The sequence below is a fragment of the Macaca nemestrina genome, chromosome X (genome assembly GCF_043159975.1).
Source record: "Macaca nemestrina isolate mMacNem1 chromosome X, mMacNem.hap1, whole genome shotgun sequence".
NCBI classification, from domain to species: domain Eukaryota; kingdom Metazoa; phylum Chordata; class Mammalia; order Primates; family Cercopithecidae; genus Macaca; species Macaca nemestrina.
In genome coordinates, this window is record NC_092145.1 from 52,709,152 (window position 1) to 52,731,485 (window position 22,334).

The 22,334-nt window shown below is 39.4% G+C and overlaps 1 protein-coding gene across 22 annotated transcripts in view; it reads right to left on the reverse strand.

Annotated features, from left to right (window-relative positions):
* The window catches only part of LOC105499789 (G protein-coupled receptor associated sorting protein 2), a 177,618-nt gene that overhangs the window by 112,729 nt on the left and 42,555 nt on the right, over positions 1-22,334 (reverse strand). The gene's annotated exons all lie outside the window — the stretch shown is intronic.

A 22,334-nucleotide genomic window follows, 5' to 3' on the forward strand; every position in this document is an offset into this window, starting at 1 on the left:
AGATAGATAGATTCCAATATAATAATAGCTGGAGACTTCAACACTTCACTGTCAACGTTGGACAGATCTCCCAGACAGAAAATTAACAAAGAAATTTTGGATTTAATCAAAACTATGGAACAAATGTACCAAATAGAAATTTACAGAATATTTTATCCAATGGCTATAGAACACACATTCTTTTCCTCAGCACAGGGCTTATTCTCAAGGATAGAACATATGGTAGGTCACAAAACAAGTCTGAAAACATTCAAAACACTGAAATAATATCAAGCATCTTCTCTGACCACAATAGAATAAAACTAAAAATCAATAACAAGAGGAATTTTGGAAACTATGCAAAAATGCAGAAATTAAACATTATGTTCCTGAATGAACAGTGGGACAATAAAGAAATTAAGAAGGAAGCTGAAAAAGTTCTTGAAACAAATAATAATGGGAACACTAAAACCTATGGGATACGGCAAAAGCAGTACTCAGAGGGTAGTTTATAGTTATAAATGTCTACATCAAATGAAGATAAACAACTTAATGATGCATCTTAAAGAACTACAAAAGCAAGAACAAATCTCAAACCCCAAATTAGAAGAAAATAAATAAAGATCAGAGCAGATATAAATGAAATTGAAATGAAGAAAACAACACAAAAGGTCACTGAAATGAAAACTTGGGTTTTTCCAAAGTTAAACGAAATTGACAAACCTTTAGCCAGACTAAGAAAAAAAAAGAAGATACAAATAAATAAAATAAGAGATGAAAAAGGAGACATTACAACTGATAGCACAGAAATGCAAACGATCATTAGTGGCTATTATGAGCAACAACATGCCAATAAATTTGAAAATCTAAAAGAAATGAACAAATTTTAGACACATACAACCTACCAAGATTGAACCAGGAAGAAATCCAAAACCTGAACAGACCCATAACAAGTAATGAGATTAAAGCCATAATAAAAAGTCTCCCCAGTGATACGGTTTGGCTCTTTGTCCCTACCCAAATCTTATCTTGTAGCTCCCATAATGCCCACATGTTGTGGGAAGGACCTGGGGGAAGATGATTGAATTATGGGGATGGGTCTTTCTTGTGCTGTTCTCGTCATAGTGAACGGGTCTCATGAGATCTGATGGTTTCAAAAACGGGAGTTTCTCTGCACAAGCTCTCTCTCTCTCTTTGTCTGCTGCCATTCATGTAAGGTGTGACTTGTACCTCCTTGCCTTCCACCATTATTATGAGGCTTCTCCAGCCATGTAGAACCGTAAGCCCAGTTAAACCTCTTTCTTTTGTAAATTGCCCAGTCTCGGGTATGTCTTTATCGGCAGTGTGAAAACAGACTAATACACCTAGTAACGAGAAAGTCCAGGACCCCATGGCTTTACTGCTAAATTCTACCAAACATTTAAAGAGAACTAATACCCAAATCCTACTCAAACTATTCCAAAAAACAGGAGGAGGGAATACTGCCAAACTCGTTCTATGAGGACAGTATTATTCTGATACCAAAACCAGACAAAAACACATTAAAAAAAACTATAGGCCAATTTCTATGATGAATATTGATGCAAAAATCTTCAACAAAATACTAGGAAACCCAATTCAATGATACGTTAAAAAGATCATTCATCATGACCAAGTGGGATTTATCTTTGGGATGCAAGGACAGTTTAACATATGCAAATCAATCAATGTGATATATCATGTCAACAGAAAGACAAAAACCATATGATCACTTCAATTGATGCTGGAAAAGCATTTGATAAAATTCAACATCCCTTTCATGATAAAAACCCTCAAAAAACTGGGGTAGAAGGAACATAGCTCAAAGTAATAAAACTCATATTGACAGACCCACAGCTAGTATCATACTGAATGGGAAAAAAATCGAAAGCCTTTTCTCTAAGATCTGGAATATAACACGGATGTCCACTTTCACCGCTGTTATTCAATACAGTACTGGAGCTCTTAGCTAGAGCATCCAAAGAAAAGAAATCTATAAAGGGCCTCCAAGTTGCAAAGGAAGAATTAAAATCATCCTTGTTTGCAGATGACATTATCTTATATTTGGAAAAACCTAAAGACTCCACCAAAAAACTATTCATACTAATAAATAAATTCAGTAAAGGTGCAGGATACAAAATCAACATGGAAAAATCAGTAGCATTTCTATATGCCAACAGTGAACAATCTGAAAAAATAAATAAATAAAAATGTAATCCCATTTACAACAGCCACAAACGAAATAAAATACCTAGGAATTAACCAAAGAAGTGAAAGATCTCTATAATGAAAACTACAAAGGACTGATTAAAGAAATTGAAGGGGACACCAGAAGATGGAACAATATTCCTCGTTCAGGCATTGGAAAAATCAATATTGTTAAAATGCCCAGACTACCCAAAGCAATCTACAGACTCAATGCAATTCCTATCAAAATACCAATGACAATCTCCACAGAAATAGAAAAAAGTACCCTAAAAGGGATATAGAACCACAGAAGACCCAGAATAGCTTAAGAGATCCTGAGCAATAAGAATAAAAGTGGAGGAATCACATTACCTGACTTCAAATTATACTACAGATCTATAGTAACCAAAACAGCATACTACTGTCATAAAAACAGACACACAGATGAATGGAACAGAATAGTGATCCCGTAAAGAAATCCATACGCCTACAGTGAAATCATTATTGATAAAGGTGCCAAAAACATATACCGTAAAGACAGTACCTTCAATAAATGGTCCTGGGAAAACGATACCTATATGCAGAAGAATGAAACTGGACCCCTATCTCTCATCATATACAAAAATCAAATCAAAATGGATTAAAGAATTGAATCTAAGACCTCAAACTATAAAACTACTACAAGAAAACTTTGGGAAAACTCTCCAGAACATCAGTCTGGGCAAAAATTTCTTGAGTAATACCCTGCAAGCACAGGCAACCAGAGCAAAAATGGACAAATGGTATTACATCAAGTTAAAAAGCTTCTGCACAGCAGAGGAAACAATCAACAAAGTTAAGGAACAACCCACAGAATGGGTAAAAATGTTCGCAAACTACCCATCTGACAAGGAATTAATAACCAGATGTATAAGTATCTCAAATAATTCTATAGGAAAAAACATAATAATCTGATTTTTAAAATGGGCAGGCCAGGCGCAGGGGCTCACACCTCTAATCGCAGCACTTTGGGAGGCCAAGGTTGGTGGATCACGAGGTCAAGAGATCGAGACTATCCTGGCCAAAATGGTGAAACCCCGTCTCTACTAAAAATACAAAAATTAGCTGGGCATGGCATGCACCTGTAGTCTCAGCTACTTGGGAGGCTGAGGCAGAAGAATCGCTTGAACCCAGGAGGTGGAGGTTGCAGTGAGCCGAGATCACGCGCCACTGCACTCCAGCCTGGCGACAGAGCGAGACTCCGTCTAAAAAAAAAAAAAAAAATCTGAATAGACATTTCTCAAAGGAAGACATACAAATGATGAACAGGCATATATAGGTGCTCAACATCATGAATCATCAGAGAAATGCAAATCAAAACTACAATGAGATATCATCCCTTCTCAGTTAAAATGGCTTATGTCTGAAAGACAGGCAATAACAAATGCAGGTGAAGATGTGGAGAAAAAAGAACCCTCGTACACCGTTGGTGGGAACGTAAATTACTACAACCACTGTAGAGAACAGTTTGGAGGTTCCTCAGAAAACTGAAAATAGAGTTACCCATGTGATCCAGCAATCCTACTCTGGATATATACCCAAAAGAAAGGAAATCTGTATATTGAAGAGACATCTGCACTCCCATGTTTGTTGCCACTCTGTTCACAATAGACAAGAATTGGAAGAAGCCTGTGTCCATCAACAGATGAATGGATAAAGAAAATGTGGTACTTATACACAATGCAGTACTATTCAGCCATAAAAAAGAATGAGATCCAGTCATTTGCAAAAACATGGATGGAACTGGTGATCATTATGTTAAGTGAAGTAAGCCAGGCATAGAAGGAGAAAGATTGCATGTTCTTATTTACTTGTGGGGCCTAAAAATCAAAACAATTTAACCTGTGGAGATAGACAGTAGGATAGTTACCAGAGGCTGGGAAAGGAATTGGGGAGGGCTGGGGAGAGGTAGGGATGGTTAATCAGTACAAAAAATTGTTAGAAAGAATGAAACGGACCTAGTATTTGATAGCACAACAGGGTGACTACAGTCAATAATAACTTAATTGTATATTTTAAAACAACTAAAAGAGTATAATTGGGTTTTTTGTAACAGAAAGGATAAATTCTTGAGGAGACAGATACCCATTTTCCATGATGTGATTAATATGCATTAATCACATGCATATTAATGCATGCCTGTATCAAAATGTCCCATGTATCCCATAAATACATACACCTACTGTATACCCACAAAAAATAAAAATAAAATAAACAATTATTTTAAAAAGAAGAGTAATTGAACCTCTGATCATAAAGTTTCAAGTTTTATGCAATTACCAGACTCTACCATCTTAACAAGTCCTGTTTTGGGGCAAAGTGTATAATAATAAGTTAGATCTAGATTATATCATCTATTGAATTGAGGGTGCTTTCTATGTGCCATAATTCTCTTCTCTTTTTGTATTGGGAGAAATATTAAATAGGTGGAAACCAATCCAGATCCTGAACTCAAATCATGTAGGACTTTGGTCATTGAAAACATGAACCATTAATAGCTGTTATACTATTGGGATGTTCTGATCCCATATCAGGATGGTAAATTCCTATGGTTGATATGAACTCTAAGATATGATCATGCTGTTATCCCTAGGGTAACTTGTTCTATTGATCAAATTGCTTGGGCCAATAAATTATAAAATACTTTTATGAATAACTAGTCTAGTCCAGGTTTTAATCATTCAGAGGTTGTACGGTACTCTGAAGTTACCCCAGCTGAAATTTTTAGCCCAGCAGATTAAATGTTATTCCTTTAAATAGTTAATATTTTCGGTGGCTCAAGCCTGTAATCCCAGCACTTTGGGAGGCCGAGGCGGGCGGATCACGAGGTCAGGAGATCGAGACCATCCTGGCTAACATGGTGAAACCCCGTCTCTACTAAAAATACAAAAAACTAGCCGGGCGCGGTGGCGGGCGCCTGTAGTCCCAGCTACTCGGGAGGCTGAGGCAGGAGAATGGCGTAAACCCGGGAGGCAGAGCTTGCAGTGAGCTGAGATCCGGCCACTGCACTCCAGCCTGGGTGACAGAGCAAGACTCCGTCTCAAAAAAAAAAAAAAAAAAAAAATAGTTAATATTTTGTTTGTGGCCTAATTAATTAAATCTCCATTGGGTCTTCTTGTTTTATCTCCCCATGAGAATCACTAAAGGTAGAGACTGACCATACCAAGCACTGACATGGTTGTGGAGGATGAAGCTCTGCTGAGACAATGAAAAATTGTACAACCACTTTGAAAACAGTTTGGTAGTTTCTTACAATGTTAGTCTTACATCTATAACATGTTCCAGCCACTGCAATCCCAAGTATTTACCCTAGAGAAAGAAAGCACATTTCTCTGTAAAGACCCATACACAAGATCCCCTAAATTGAATACAACCCAAATATCCATCAGCAAGTGAATGGACAAAACGAATTGTAGTATATCCTATACTGTAATGCTACTCTGTAATGAAAAAAAAAAAAAAGAACTATCGAAATAGGTAATAAAATGGATACATCTAAAAATACACAGTGAACGAAAGAAGCCAGATCCCTTAAAAAAAATTCCCCTATGATTCTATTTAAATAAATGAAATCTAATCTATAAAGACAAAAGTGCTGTATTTGTCTGGAGACAGGACAGTGGGAGGAATGGATAGGCTGGGTATAACAGAACTGAAAATGTTATGTCCTGGAAAATAATAACAATGATATTCAAGCCTATATGGTTACTTTAGGGGACATGGCAGGGTATCATTAGAATAGGGCAAACTAGATACTGAAGGACCAAGAGAGCAGAGTAGGAGATCACTTCCTCATCACTTCATCACTCCCCGCCACAAAAAGCAAGTGTAGACAGCTATCCACAAACTAAAGTATTCATGGGAGGGCTCAGGGGCCCATTTAAGAATCTGCAGCAAAACAGTAGAAAAAAAAAAGGGGGAATATCCACACAGAAAATATTGCTGGTGAGATCAGTATACTTGAGATGCCAGGAGATGTCTAGGAGCAAAGAAGAAAGGCAAAGGCTATAGATATTAGCCACGTGGCAGGAACCACCATGGTCCACAGCAGTCTGCTCTGGAGAGGACACTGGCATCTTTTGCCACTGAGATAATCAACGGTCATTCCTGCCCAAGGAACCCCAGAGAGGGAGAAGAGGCTGCACACTTCTCATCTCAAGAAGCAGCAGCTATTGTACCACTCTGGGACCAGAGGTGCCACCTGTCCCAATCCTGCATGTGTCACTGACCCCCAAGCTACAGCTACTCTGTAAATACCCATACTCCAGACCTCAGCTCTGTGCCTCACTGTGCCTGCTCATGCCTCAGACACCAGAGCCACTGCCACAGAGACCGAGGTCATACCCTTGGCCCCTAAGCCAAGGTCATTTTGCACATGTCTGTACTCCAGACACCAAATTAACAACCATTGAAGGCTAGCCCATACTCCAGACCCTGGATAGGAAGAATAATCTCTAGTGTTCTATAGCATTATACTAAATTATCAAACAATAATTTAATGTATTTTTTCAAATAGCTAGAAGAGAGAATGTTGAATGTTACCAGCACATATAAATGATAAAGATTTGAGATGATGGATATTCTAACTACCCTGATTTTATCACTACACATTGTATACATGTATTGAAATATCACAGTGTACCCCATAAATATGTATAATAATCATGTGTCCATATATAATAAAATATACATTTTTCAAAGTAAGACATACAAATGGCCAACAGATATGTGAAAAAATTATCAATATCACTAATCATGAGGGAAATGCACATTAAAACCATAACAAGATATCACCTCACACTTGTTAGGATGGCTATTATTTAAAAAAAACAAAAGATGGTAAGTGTTCACAAGGATGTGGAAAAAATGGAACCCTTGTACAATACTGGGAATGTAAATTGATACAGATATTAAAGAAAACAGTATGGACGTTCCTGAAAAAAACTAAAAATAGAATTACCAAATGATCCAGCAGTCCCTCTTCTGAGTATATATCCAAAGGAAATGAAATGAGTACCTCAAACAGATGTATGTACTCCCATGTTCACTGCAGCATTATTCACAATAGCCAGGGTATGGAATCAACCTAAGTATCCATCAACAGATGAATAAAGAAAATGTCTTACATGCACACAATGGAGTACTATTCAGCTTTTTGAAAAAAGAAGGAAATCCTGTCATTTGTGACAACATAGATGAACCTGGAGGACATTAAGTGAAATAAGCCAGGCACAGCAAGACAAATACCACATAATCTCACTTGTATATGGAATCTAAATAAGTTGAATTCATAGAAGCAGAGAGTAGAATAGTAATTACTAGAGAGAGGCTGGGAAGGGGTTTGGGGAGATGGTGGTTAATGGATACAAAATTTCAGTTAGAGAGGAGGGATAAATTTAAAAGATCTATTGTACATCACGGTGACTATGGTTAGTAAAAATATATTGTATACTTGAAAACTGCTAAAAGGGTAGATTTTAAGTGTTCACCACAAAAAAAGGTACATTAGGTAATGCGTAGGTTTATTAGCTTGATTCAGCCATTCTACAATGTATTTTAATTGACACTTTATAAATTATGGTTCATAAACAAATTTATTATACAACAGATATGGGAGAAGGCATATTATAATCTCAAATTGGTAGGAAGGCCTGGCCTTTTAACTAACTGCATATTTCAACATTCATTGATGGTGCTGATGGGAATCACTGATTATTATTTATGCAGTCAGAAATATACATATAAACTTATCATAAATGCATGTTAAACATAAAGTTTCTCCCTTATCTATACCGTAAGAAAGTTTGAAACAGAACAAGAAGAGGCCTGACTTCATACAGGCATTGCTGATCCTGCAATAACCACAGGGCTATCTAACATCTTGCACCTATGTTATCACTGAAGGTTCCAGCAATCCTGTGGGTGAGCATTTTTATCTCCAGTTTACAGAGTGGGAAACTGGGCTCAGAGAGGGTCTTTACCTTTCTCATCCTCCCGCGTCCCGCCTTTACATGGAAAGTAGCCCCGGGACACCCTGGAGCAGGACACCACGCTCACCGGGGCCAGAAGAGACCCACCTCTCTCTCTCTCATGAAACAGCCAGAGCGCAGATCTCCAAAGTGGGAACGAGGGGACGTCGATCTGGGGTCCTTTCGTCTCCCTAAACCCCACGGAGATTCAGCCCACACTGCTAGGCACTCACAACCTCCACCGAGTCCAAACGCCTGAAGGTGAGACACTGCTGTTCTACCCAGGCCAAATTGGTCTCATTAAAAGGTCGTCACCGTCGCTAATATGACGTCAGGTTACTATGGCAACCGCGTAGCACTGGCTTGTCTCCCAAACCTGAAAATGTCTATGCACAACCCGCTCCTCCATCCCCAGGCTTTCCCTTAAAGCAAAACACCTCCACTCTTCAGATAACTCCCTGAGAAAACATACCAATTAGAGGAACTAGGCTGGGATCCGGGCAATTTTCAAGACTCTCTACCCATTACGGCAGAGGAAAGTCCACGTTGTCAGGAATTTTGCTTTAAAAGTGACCTTAGGGGGCCGGGCGCGGTGGCTCACGCCTGTAATCCCAGCACTTTGGGAGGCCGAGGCGGGCGGATCACGAGGTCAGGAGATCGAGACCATCCTGACTAACACGGTGAAACCCCGTCTCTACTAAAAATACAAAAACTTAGCCGGGCGTGGTGGCGGGCGCCTGTAGTCCCAGCTACTCGGGAGGCTGAGGCAGGAGAATGGTGTAAACCCAGGAGGCGGAGCTTGCAGTGAGCTGAGATGGGGCCACTGCACTCCAGCCTGGGCAACAGAGCGAGACTCTGTCTCAAAAAAAAAAAAAAAAAAAGTGACCTTAGAGGAGTATCATCAGTACACAGAAGTCTAGAGAGGTGTCCTAGGACTCTGGGAGATGAGCTAGCCCTCTGAAGAGGAACATGTACAACTCACACACTATGCTAGGCAGTTGGTTATCTGTGGCAGAAAACAGAGATATTGTTTATAATCAAGTGACTGAATGATCTAGAAACACAAAAACTGTCATTTGAGTAATAATACAGTTATTTCAGGGAGGCTGGACTAGAATAATATTATCATTTAGTAGGCAGGAATCCAGTCAATTAAAACACACAGTAGTTTGCCTTAAAGAAATTCTGTTTTTAAATTATTTTTTTATTTTTTTTTGAGACGGGGTCTCGCTCTGTCACCCAGGCTGGAGTGCAGTGGTGCAGTCTCGGCTCACTGAAACTTCTGCCTCCCAGGTTCAAGCAATTCTCCTGCCTCAGCCTCCCGAGTAGCTGGGATTACAGGCGCTCACCACCATGCCCGGCTAATTTTTATATTTTTAGCAGAGATGGGGTTTCACCATGTTGGTCAAGCTGACCTCGATCTCCTGACCTTGTGATCCACCCTCCTCGGCCTCCCAAAGTGCTGGGATTACAAGTGTGAGCCACCGCGCCCGGCCCTGCCTTAAGGAAATTCTTATCCTTCATTCCTGGTATGTTTTTCCATGTGGAAAATACATCCATGACAAAAATACATGTAGCCTCTACACACTCACTCCTCTCTATGGCAGGAATGACTTATCGGATTGGAGAATCTGTAAGGAGAAACATGATACTCTGCCGAAGCCCTCTCCCTTCAAATTCTTGGTAGTAAGCTGCCCTTCAGGAGGCACTTGTTCAGCTTTGCCTTCAGGGATGGGACTTATAATAGGCCCACAGGTTTACTCCTCTGTGTCTCACAGACTCTACAATTATTCCTATCGTTCTTGATTCACAATGCTTAATTCTTTAAGGGGCCCCCAAAATACTCTTCTGCTTCTAGTCTGAGCTCTAAACCAACTGAGAAACATAGGAAAAGAATAAGGAGAAACATATATTGACTTTATCTCTTATAAGGTGATATTGGAGAATGTGACTTAGATTTGCTGTCACGTGGGCTTACTATAAATTCTAGTATTGGACAGACTTATCCACCCAGCAATGCTGCATTGGAACAGTCATAAAAACCAAGGACTGCAATGTGTATCTATCTGCTGTCTCCTAAAGGAGCCCTGTCTATGTGTGCCCAAGGAAAGTTACTTCCTTGCCAAGGGTTATCACTATAGCAGGAGAAAGTGTTTCAGGACACTTTCTTTGAGAAACACTTCTAAAATTGATTAAATGGCCCTTGTTCAGAATAAATACTCACTAAGACAACCTCTCAGGTTTCCTCATAGAATGGTTTGTAGCAACACCCGCTCAGTATCTTAGTTCACATGATTGCAGTAGGAATTCATCTTATGGAGTTAGGTTTCAAATTTTAAGACCAGCGTGAAAAATAGATATCATGTAAATTGCCCTTGGGAATCCCTTCAAGAAGGAATTGATAACAGGTTCAGAAATCTGTACCCACATGTAACCCAACACTCAGATGATACAATTAAAACCAAGTTTCACTAAGTCTTCAAGGATAAGAAAATCCCTTTCTTATCCAATGATAACACATCACAGAAAATGAGGGAAAGTTCATCAAAACCATAATGTTTTAGATGTCCATTCCTTCTTAACAAACACCCCCAATTAATAGCCATTTATTTTCTCTCAGTATTTTGTGTGTTAACTGGGCCCAGCTGGATGTTTTCTGCTCTATGTGATGTCTGTCACCCAGGGCTGCAGTCATCTGGAGGTTCCACTCATCTGGGACATCTGAGAGAGCTCACTCACATGAATGATGACTGGTGTTGGCATCTGCTGGGAGCTCAGTTAAGGCTGTTGACCTGAGCATCTTGGCTCTCCACAGAGCCCTGCATATGTACAGTTACCAGATTAAAATGAATTCAGTTAACTTTAAATTCCGGATTAATAGGAATATTTTTTAGTTTATGTGGCATGCAGTATTGGTTTATTTAAAATTAAAATCCAACTGGATTTTCATTAAATAAATAAAAGTAAATGAAATAAATAATAAATAAAATTTTTAAATCGTCTTATTATTTGCTAAATCTGGCAATTGCAGGGGATGATCCTGTGAATCTGTAAGTTTAATGACCGTCTGAGCTGGTTCTTCCAATGGGACAGGTCTGGGGAAAATGAGATCGGATTGCAATAAAGACAAAAGTTGGTAATACTTGGCGTTGGTGGAATGAAAAGCCAGCAGACGCTCACATATACTGTTGGTGCCAAGTGGATGTATCTGTTTTCTAAGGCTCATATAATAAGTTAATGACATTAATGATCTTTGATGCAAAAGTCCTATTTTTCCACCAACAAGGGAGTTTCAGCTGAGGGTTTAGAAAAGACTCATCAAGGTGACTACGATGTACGCCCTTTTAAGGGGCCCTGGCTGAGGTGGCAGATCAGAGCAACATGAGTTCCCTGCTTGGAGGAGGAAAGACAGCTACTATTTTGTAAGGCAGATGGTTTAGCTGGGCCCAGCTCCAGTTTCTTCACATTAGTGTCTGGATTTAATCTCATGACAGCTGTGCTAGTGAAGTACCAGTATCCTGTCTTCCTCATGAATGTCAGTGACTATAAACACATGCTCCTAAACACAGAGCTGAATGGCAAGGAGGTTACTCACCAGGCCCACTGCCAGAGCCAGGGATAGAACCTGCCAGCCTGGGCACCTTGAGTTGCTGGTGATAGACCTTTAGCAAATGTATCCAGACATGTACTGTTAAGGAGGTTAATCTCTGTGCTCCTTGCTTACCCTCCCTGCAGTAGGGTTGGTGCCCCCTCTCCTTACCTCAGGGGAGGTTTGTGAGAGGGCTGAAAGCAGAAGCCTTCTGGAGCCAGTGTTTCTTCCATCCTTTATGAAAACTTAATTTGTTGAAAGGACTGGGCTGCTTGTACCTGGTAGGGAAGTGGGAGCCTCTCAGGACACAAAGATGGGAGAGGAAGGAAGATTTCTCCCAGACTGGGATGAGGTCTGAGGTCTACAAGTCTCTCCAGGAGTTGGGACCTGAGCATTGCTCTATATCAATGTTTGTGGTGAATTAGTGGATGGTCCTTCGAGGCTGGGCATCAATCCATGATTCAGATTTGATTTTCCTGTTTTGATCCAGGGGTAGATGACTCAGGATCTGGGGCATGAAGGCATCGGGCCAGCTAAGGAAATGGTCATCTCAGCCCTGAGCAGTGAGGACACATGAGTGGTTACAGCAGGAGACTCTTGAGGCCATATCAGGAGGATACATTCCCAGAAGTGGAACTGTTTTGTCAAAGAGCATGACCATTTAACATTTTTAATGCTTCCTATCTAGTTGAACTTTAAAATCTCTTTAATAGTATATATTCCATCCAACAACAATTTGAAAACATCTGTTTTTCCTGATCTGTGCAAACAATAGGTTTCACATATTTTTAATATTTTTTATTCTGAGATCCTGTTATTGGCACATTAGATTTTATTTTTCTCTATTGTATTTTTAAATAGTGTATTTCACAGGTGCATTAAAAATGCTTAGCTAATGGTTCCACATTATTCCTTAGAATATGTCTTGGAATAATTCTAGAGTTTGAAAAGAAAACCCAATCATCAAGTTTGTGTTTACATTGCATCCTGTTTGAATTGAAATGTTGGGGCCAGGAGAACCCTATACATAGCTTGGAGTGGACAAATTGGTACAACTTCTTTGTGGAGATACTGAGCGGCACCCACAATAGAATCATGTGAGGCTCTGTCAGCTGTTGCTCTCTCAGATGTGCATTACAGAATCTTGGCACATAGCAAACCTGTTCACAGGAGCATGGGTAAATATCAAAATAGTCCCAAAGTCACCTGATTAGAAACATCTCAGAAACACTATTTTCAGAGGAAAATATTTCAATAATTGACATATAAATGTTACTTATATAGTTAGAGATAAAAATATGCAAAGCAATTTTGTGTTTTGTTTAGGGATGTATTCATGACTAAACAAGAAATTTTGGATAGTGGTTCCTTCTGGGGGCACTGAGGCAATCAGGGAACTCACACACGAGAGTCCACTCTATAATATTTTGTTTCATAATCTTGGTTGTGTATGTGTTTGCCTACTATCATATTTATAATACCTTTCAAAAAGTTTGAAATCTATCAAATTTGACATGAACAAAGTTCTAATATGTTTTATCTCTGATTAATAAGTAACCCATTGTCTATTTAAAAAATGTGGAAACTGCATTCAAATACCAATATGAATATTGATAACATTTAATCCCACCATGTACTAACAAAAACTGTAATTATGTTTCCACCAATTATCATCTATACACATGTGTACATGTAAACAAAAATACTGTGTGTGCATTGAATATGGATTTAACTTAACTGGAACGTATTAATTTATTATAGGTGTGTAACCACAGACTTAGTGTCTGAAAGCTACATCCATCTAGTAGCTCACAGGTCGCTAGGTCAGAAGTCTGGTCCAGCATGACCTTATTCTCTGCTCAAGGTCTCACAAAGCTAGAATCAAGGTTCCTGTGTAGGCTCCACTGAGGTCTCATGTGGATGATCTGGTAAAAATCTGCTTCCAAGATCATTCTTGTTGCTGGCAGAAGTCACTTCCTCGTGGCCATTGGACTGCAGTCCCCATCTCCTTGATGATTGTCAGCTGGGGATATTCTTAGCTCCTGGGGGCTAGTCCACTTCCCTGACACGTGGCCTCCTTCTTCCATCCAGCAATGGCACATTGAAGGCTTCCTGTGCTTTGAATCTCTGACTTGCCCTGCTCTAAACAGCAGAAGAAAATTCTCTGATTTTACAGGGCTCAACTAATTAGGTCAGGCCTATGCTGATCATCTCCCTTTTGCCATATAACAGACATAATCATGGATCATGTGTCTGGTCTTATGACTCTAGTCTTCCGTCCAGTATTCTTGTCATGTTGCCCTGTGGTGTCCCTTCTACCTTAAGTTATTGGGAAACTGCTCCTCCAGTGTCAAACTGAATGATAAATTAAAAGGATAGGAAGGCAGATGCAGTTATAGGAAATGGTATGGCGATTTATTTTTCCTTTTCCCCAGCTCTCACATGTAACTCATCCCACAACTCAGAACTGGCCCAAAGCTCATAGGTTATGGGGATATATTTCAGCTCTTGCTGCTACCTTTCCACAAGCTCTCTATGGCAGTAATGCCCTTTGGTTTAGGTCAATGTCATCTGCTCTCTGGGAAGAAGGGGGCAAATAGTCAGGCCTGTTATGTGTTGAAGTCCTACTATCTCCCATAGGCACTTGACAGGTTTTCTCATGTATCCCTAGGGACAGTACTGTGAAGAAGATAATGTGGTGCATCTTATTTCCCAGATGACCAAGCTCCTTCTCACAGGGACTAAGACCCTCTCCAGAGAAGTGATACAAATTGAATGTGATTCCATTCTTGCCCTCCCCACAATACCACCAGCAGCTTCCCATTTGGAAGATGATAGTTTTACATTTCCCTAGTATTGTCCCCTATCACTCAATAACCCCTCATGTTGAGGAAGATGATGGTGGAGATGAAATCTTGTTTCCTGGCCCATGAAACCTAGCTGTGAAATCACATGTACCAGCAGGTCCTTAGGGTCCCTCTTAGGCCCACTTCTTTCGTCTGAATGTTTGTGTCTCCCACACATTTATATGTTGAAACCTAATAACCTTTAGGAGGTAGTTAGGCCAGGAAGGCAGGGCCCTCATAAATGGGATTAGTGCCCTTATCAGAGGCCTGAGAGAACTTGTTCACTACTTTCACCATGTGAGGATGCAGCAAGAAGGTGCCATTTATGATGCAGACAGAGTCTTTACCACACTACAAATATTCTGGCATCTTGATCTTGGACTTCCTAGCCTCCAGAACTTTGAGTAATAAATTTCTGTTGTTTACAAATTACCCACTTTCAGGTATTTTGTTATGGCAGTTCAAGTGCACTGAGGCACCCACTGACCTCACTCCACTGACATCAGACCTGGGCCTGTGACTAGATGTGGCCAATGAGCTATGAGGCGAAATGGAGTGTGCCCCTCCCAAGCAGAAGTGATAAGGGCCATCTAGGAGTCCCACCAGCACACTTTGACCCTCTGCCTCAGCAATGTCCCAGATTTCCTCTGAGGTAGTTTAATTCATTTAATCTTCCAGCAGCACTAGAATATGAGAACTTATATGATGGCAGAAATGCTTGGAAAGAGGCAAGTCAAATGATTTATACCCAAAATTGGCCTGCTAGAAGATCCCTTCAACTCACATGCCCTAACACCAAGTCTGTAGCCAGGAGAAGGTACGTGTTTTACCCACATCACACAGAAAGCAGTTTGTCAGGCTCTGGAAGCAACATCTTCTGCCTTTCACTCCATTGCTCTCTCCAGAAGACCCATCCTCATGCTCTGCCCTTCCCTGGGCATGTGTCTTTATGGAGCCACAGTAACAACCCAGATACCCAGTCAATGGCCACTGCTGACATTCACTCTCCAAGGGGGGCCCAAAGAGGTCAGGAAAGGTACATTGATTCTACAGAAATGGGGTGACATTTCCCCATCCCACCTACAATGCACGATGCCACAACACAGAAGAGGCACCAACTCTTATACATAATGTGGGTCTGTGTGAGTTTATTTTTCTTTCTGTTGCCTTGTTTTCAGAAGCTCTTTAGAACACAATTATGCTGCTTAGCACTATGTAGTTTAGTCATCACTCACTATGTAGTTAAAGTCATCTCAGAAGCAGAAGTTAGAAAGGGGGATGGAAAGAAAACCAACACTTCAAGGGCCTACGATGGGCCAGACACTGTGTTAGGCACTTCACACACTGTTTCTCTAAGTCCTTACAACTGTTCTGTAAGTTAGGTATCAATATTCCCTGCTTAAACTTATTCCTCCCCAGAGGCAGGCTGTCCTAAGGCTAATGGAGGTTAAATATATTTTACAAGAACACACGCCCAATAAGAGACAGCATGGTTATTCGAATCCAGGGTAGTCAGACCCCAACCTTGGGTTCCACCATGAACCTCTGCAGATAGGTGTGGGTAGTAACATTTGCCCTGTTCTAGAGCAGGTTTTCTCAACTTCAGCACTATTGACATTTTGGGCTGGATAGCTCTTTGCTGTGGGGGCTGTCCCAGGCATTGGGGGATGTTCAGCAGCCTCCTTGGCCACTAATCATAAGATTCCAGTAGCACCCCCAGGTGTGACTACCAAAAATGTCTCCAGACAATTGCATGTCCCTGGAGCTAGGAAGCATAATTGCTCCTGTATGGGAATCACTGCTTTAGATAAAATTTCTCATAAGTATTTGAATACATGGGTCTGGACCCTAGAAGAAATTTTTGTAATAAAGATATGGTTTGAGGGCTTCTGGAGCCTGGCATGTAATAGATATTCCATACATATTTGTTAAATCAATGCATATGGCATACAGAATTGATAGTCTCCAGTCTTTTTTCATCCTTACATGAGTTTCTCAAACTGAAGTACAGTCATTCTTATAAACTGTATCAAAATCTGCAGTTTCAACCAAAATTTAGAGGTTAGCTTTTGTTCCCCTTTATTAAAGGCATGTTTTAAATGGTAAAACATGTAGAAATTGGTTATATGAGCAGCAAGTAAAGCCAGACCCAAAAGCAGCTTCAACATTAAGACAGATGAACAAAAAACATGAAGGTCCATCCTAGCCTACATTTCTATGCTGGACACCATGCTCAGTACTTTAATGACATTAATGTATTTGAGCTTCATAACAGCTCTTTAAGGTATTATCCCCATTTATGGATCAGGACCTCGAGGTACAGAAAGGTTAAGACACTTATCCAGGACCACATGGCTAGTAGGGGGCAGAGGCAGTACCCTAGCCCAGACTGTATGGTGTCAAAGCACATTGGTATTAACCACAATGGTGTCCTACCACACAGCAACATATATCTGTAGAGCCTCAGCCAGGGCCAAACACTCTGGGAATTTTTGTTTAACTAATTGAACTGAATGTAGTGACTCAGTCTAAGAATTCTGGTAAGATTGCAGCATGACTGTTAAATACATCAGAATTTCTTTTAGAATCAGACAGAGAAATAAGCACATATTACATTATATATGACCTTCAGCATCATTTTTTGTATTGTAGAATGTTTAGGATGGTATAATTGGGATAGGGATAAAAGACCACTCATTTATATGTAACTGGTGTGTGTACATTCCTGCTTCCTTTTTTTTTTTTTCCCGTGTCAGCAGCAGACAAGCAAGAGAACTTGATGTTGGTTATATCCTTCAAGGTACAGAGAGACAAGATCCCACAAAAGAATAAAGCAAAATAACGATGCTGACAAACAGAATACTGTAATGGGAGGCATGAAATCTGGGTCCCTGGGCTATATCAACAACATTCTTACTTTATAACACTGAGTAAGTCACTCTACCCATCCTTACTTCCATTAGAAACAGGAATAATACCACCTAGCCCTGATGGCCATTCAGAAGAAGCATAATGAAGAGACCCTTTCTCTGTTTTATACTAAAACAAATTATAAGGCAAGAACAATTAAAACCAATACAATATATAATTTAATGAAATAAAATAGAAAGCCCACTGAGAGTGACCAAAGCATTTATAAATGTTTATTATGATAAAAGTGGCATTTTCAAATCACTGGGTAAAAATAATTTTTATTATTATTTTTAATATATATTCAAAAGAAAATGGAGTTGTATTTTCATCCTCACAGCATAATATATAGGACATGTCAAATGATAAAAGTATTAAAATTGTATATTAAGATTCCAATATTTAATAGCAAACAGCCCTCTATTGAGCCTATACCTACAAGAACATTTGAGAAGCTCACATATGCAGTTTGAATTGGTTCATTTGAATTGTGAGGTTTGCCTGATCAGTGTAGAGGTCCTTTATAGTGTAGAGGAGTGCAATTACACTCATATCGCATTATCATATTTTGTAGATCAGTCCTAAAGAAAGGACCTGCTCAAATTCACTGCATTGTTTCTATCATAATTTGAAATATCTCAAAGACCACAGCTTCCATTCAAGAGATTTTTGTATGAATAAACCTACTGGTGGCAAAGGTAGTTGGCTGTTCAAGGAACTAATGTTTTCTTCTCAACTTCCACTTTAAAGATAGGGAATTGTTTCTATCGATACCTAGTGCCTCATAACTCATTCATTCATTCCTTCATTCATGTAATAAACAAACCTTTCATAGAGGCTAAGTGCTCAGTTTTTCACATTGTATGATGGTTGTGAAGTTTTATGACTATTAATCAATTGTGTCTTTTGATGCTGCAACCATATTGTGTTAAAGGGCGCACAGAATGTCCATTACAAGGAAGAAAAGAAGAAATGTCTTCCTTAGCTACTTTTCATTCCAACCATGCTACTTCACAGAATAATCCTGTTTAGGGAGGTCCTACTGAATATAAAGTGACAGACCATTCAGCAACTGATTGCTTCTGTTACTAGTTTAAGATAAAAACATAATTATTTTCTTTGCTTTTCAAAAGACTTATTTGATGCAGTCATTTTTAAAAGAAAGTATGGTGTTTGGATGTAAACTGACTCTTTGCATTGCCAATAATATATGTAATGGCCATCCGAGATCTGCGACCTTCCTTGACCTCTGCAGAACAAAACATTTCTCATCCCCTTATACACTCTTTTTCTTTTGTTTTGAGACAGAGTTTTGCTCTTGTCGCCCAGGCTGGAGTGCAGTAGCACCATCTTGACTCACTGCAATCTCCACCTCCTGGGTTCAAGCTGTTCTCCTGCCTCAGCCTCCTGAGTAACTGGCATTACAGGCGCCTGCCACCATGCCCAGCTAATTTTTGATTATTAACTTATACACTTTCAAAGTTTGTGTCTGTCAGATTTCTCAGGTTCTGATTATGAAACACACATTTTCCTATTAGCCTCCCAACACCTTGGGAGATTATTTCCCTTAATCAACTTGATGAGAAAAGGTTCTGGATTGCTCAAATATCTCATTTACTTGGGCGATTACTGTGAATTTTAGCTCATATTTACATCTTCTCATTTACGATATTTTATAATTCCTAGACTAATATGAGTTCATGAAATTCGACTTTATATATTGTCCCAATAATTCACCCATAGAGAAGTTCCATTTATCTCATTTTATTTTATTTTGAAAGTCTCACTCTGTTGCCTAGGCTGGAGTGCAGTGGCACGATCTCGGCTCACTGGAACCTCCACCTCCCGGGTTCAAATGATTCTTGTGCCTCAGCCACCTGAGTAGTTGAGATGACAGGCATGCGCTACCACACCTACCTAATTTTTCTATTTGTAGTAGAAAGGGGTTTTGCTATGTCACCAGGCTGGTCTCAAACTCCTGGCCTCAAGTGATCCACCTCAGCCCCCCAAAGTGCTGGGATTACAGGTGTGAGCCACTACACCCGGCCTGAGAAGTTCCATTTAATTGATATTTCCTTTATGGGTATACGCTCGATTGTTTGTGTAACAAATGCTTCCTTATCAGATCTTCTCCTTAAGGTTGTATGTTTTATTACATAAGTATTTGTTTACCAAAGAAAAATTAGAGAAATAAGATAAACAAAAAGATAATAAAACACTCTAGTTCCTCCACTAGCTATAAATGTATTAGATATTTTATATGTCATTCCAGTTTTTCTCTTTGCATGCATTTTCAAAACAAAGATCATATTTTAGTATATATAGATCTCTTTGATGACTTTAATGCAGAATATCCCATACTATGGAACTACTGTAAGCTATTTAATCTCCTATTTGTGGATATACTGAATATTTCTAGTTTCAAAAATACAAACATTGGTACAATTAACATATTTATACAATATTTGTGCCCACTTTTATGTATTTTTTCTGTAGGATAAATATCTATTAATTTATTTCTCATTCCAAAATATGAACATTTTAATAGATATTGGCAAATGACCATTAGAAGAGGTTACACCAAATTATTCTCCTTTACCTCTAGCAGTTTATGAGATTGCCTGATTCTCTACAACAGCAGTTTTCAAATTTGACTGCTCATTAGTATTACCTAGGGAATGTTTTAAAAATTATCAAGGCCCAAGTTCCTCTCCAGACCAATTAAATAAGCATCTTTGGGAGCGGATCCTGGGCATTACTATTTTCTAAAAGCTCTCCAGGTGATTCTAATGCAACCAGGGTTAAGAATCACTGTTCTACACCTTCACCACTGATGAAAAATGTTCTATTCAGACTTAGAAATTCAAATTCTAGAAATGTTTCCTAGGGGAACCTTTGCACAAATGGACGTGTGTACAGTGGAGGCCTATGCTTTTGGCAGACAGAAAATACTGCCGAGGAAGTTGAGAACTCTGGCATCAAAACCAAAAAATGATACATTTGGGACTTGTATTCAAAACTACTATTTACTCTTGCCTGCCTGCCATGTGTGTGACACACTTGTTCAAAAATAGAATTTATATAAGTTTACAAACTTTAGTTGAAGGTATTAGCTAGGGCTTTTAATAAATTATGTGATACCTGAACATGGGAATCTTTTGAGTAACATGAATAGATTTCCATCAACTAAAAAAATCAGTAGATAGTAATTCTGTCAGTGTTAGGAATATGCAGAAGGGCAACTCAACCATTAGATGCAGATTCTTTTTAAAGACGGATGGATGAATGGATATTTATAGAAGTGGTCACAGCAATTTTTTAACAGGGGGAACTTTTTTCCAAATACACTCTTACACATAATCCCAAAGCTAAGTTGCTTTGATTGAGAGTAGTGGGAAGCACATAGATCCAACCCACTCAGCCTCCCCTGAGCCTCTGTAGTGCCTTTTGAAGCATTTCTGGGAATCCTAAGACTCCAGGAAAGGCAGATTGAAAACCATGGACCTGGAGTAGAGCATTCCAATCACATGCTAGAAATAGGTTACAGGTGTGCTGAAGATACTGCTTCCTCAGTGCTCACAGTAGTTGCAGGTGGGAATGGGGCAGCTGGAGTCCTTGAGGCTGATGCCTTTAAGGGGGAACAGATGTGTCTGTTTATCCCATACAAATACTCTTTTTCTGTGTGTGTTAGGACAAGATGAAGATGGAAAAGCACTGATCTTGAGTACAAAAATATTCAATATATAGCCACGCTATAAAGTGATGATCCTGGTGTCCTTGTATAACTCACAAACTGGTTCTGAAGGCGGTTATAGTGATGGATATGGTAATTATCCTGATTTGATCCTTATACAATGTACACATGCATTGAAACATCATGCAAATAAGCCCCATTTTGTTTTGAGCTGTAGTTGTGTGTACATATCATTTGCTAGTCTAGTCACTATGGCTGTTGCCTGAGTGTTGGTCCATAACAGAGTTCAGGGTCTGAACTCTGTAACAGAATGTCAGCACAGCTAAACTTTTCATTCTTGTTTTAAATCTAGTTCCCAAGGTAGAAAGTGATACAACTTTTCTAGCTGTCAGTTGGTGATAATTGCAAGGGCCTCCAGATCCCGTGGGAAGGACAGCACTGAGAAGGCATAAAGAAAATAGGCAAAGTGACACAGACGTATATATACTCCACTCTCCTCCACCCACTAAGTAATGGGGTCCATCTTCACATACCTACAATTAACCCAATGGAATATAAAGGTGCAATTCAATTGTCACATCCATAATATGTAGTATTACGTAATCTTTAAAATGTTGTTATAAAAATAACAATGAGATGATTTTGTCTATGAGAGTAGCAAAACTTAAAAACAGTGACACCAAGTGTTGGCAAGTATATGAAGAAACAGACATTCATGCTCCATGAGATGAGGCTGGCGAGATTCATTTTGAAGGTCAATTAGGCAATATACATAAATATTTGTAAATATTCATGACAAGAAGAAAAGCAGCCTGACATCTAAGGGTAGCCTGGTCTGCTACTCTATGAATGTCATGTATCAAGACAAAAGCAAGACTACTCTAATCATGTACTAACACAGAAAATCACTGTCCCAATTACAAAAATGATGAAATACCAGCCCCCCCCGCCCCATTCTGGCTCATATTAGTTCTTTACCAATCACAAATTTGGTCTTCCTCACCTATAGAGTAAGATTTATTTAAATACAAAATCATAGAATTACTCATGCTTCCCAAATCCTGTAAGTGTTCATCACCAGGCAATGGATTAAATAACATGTG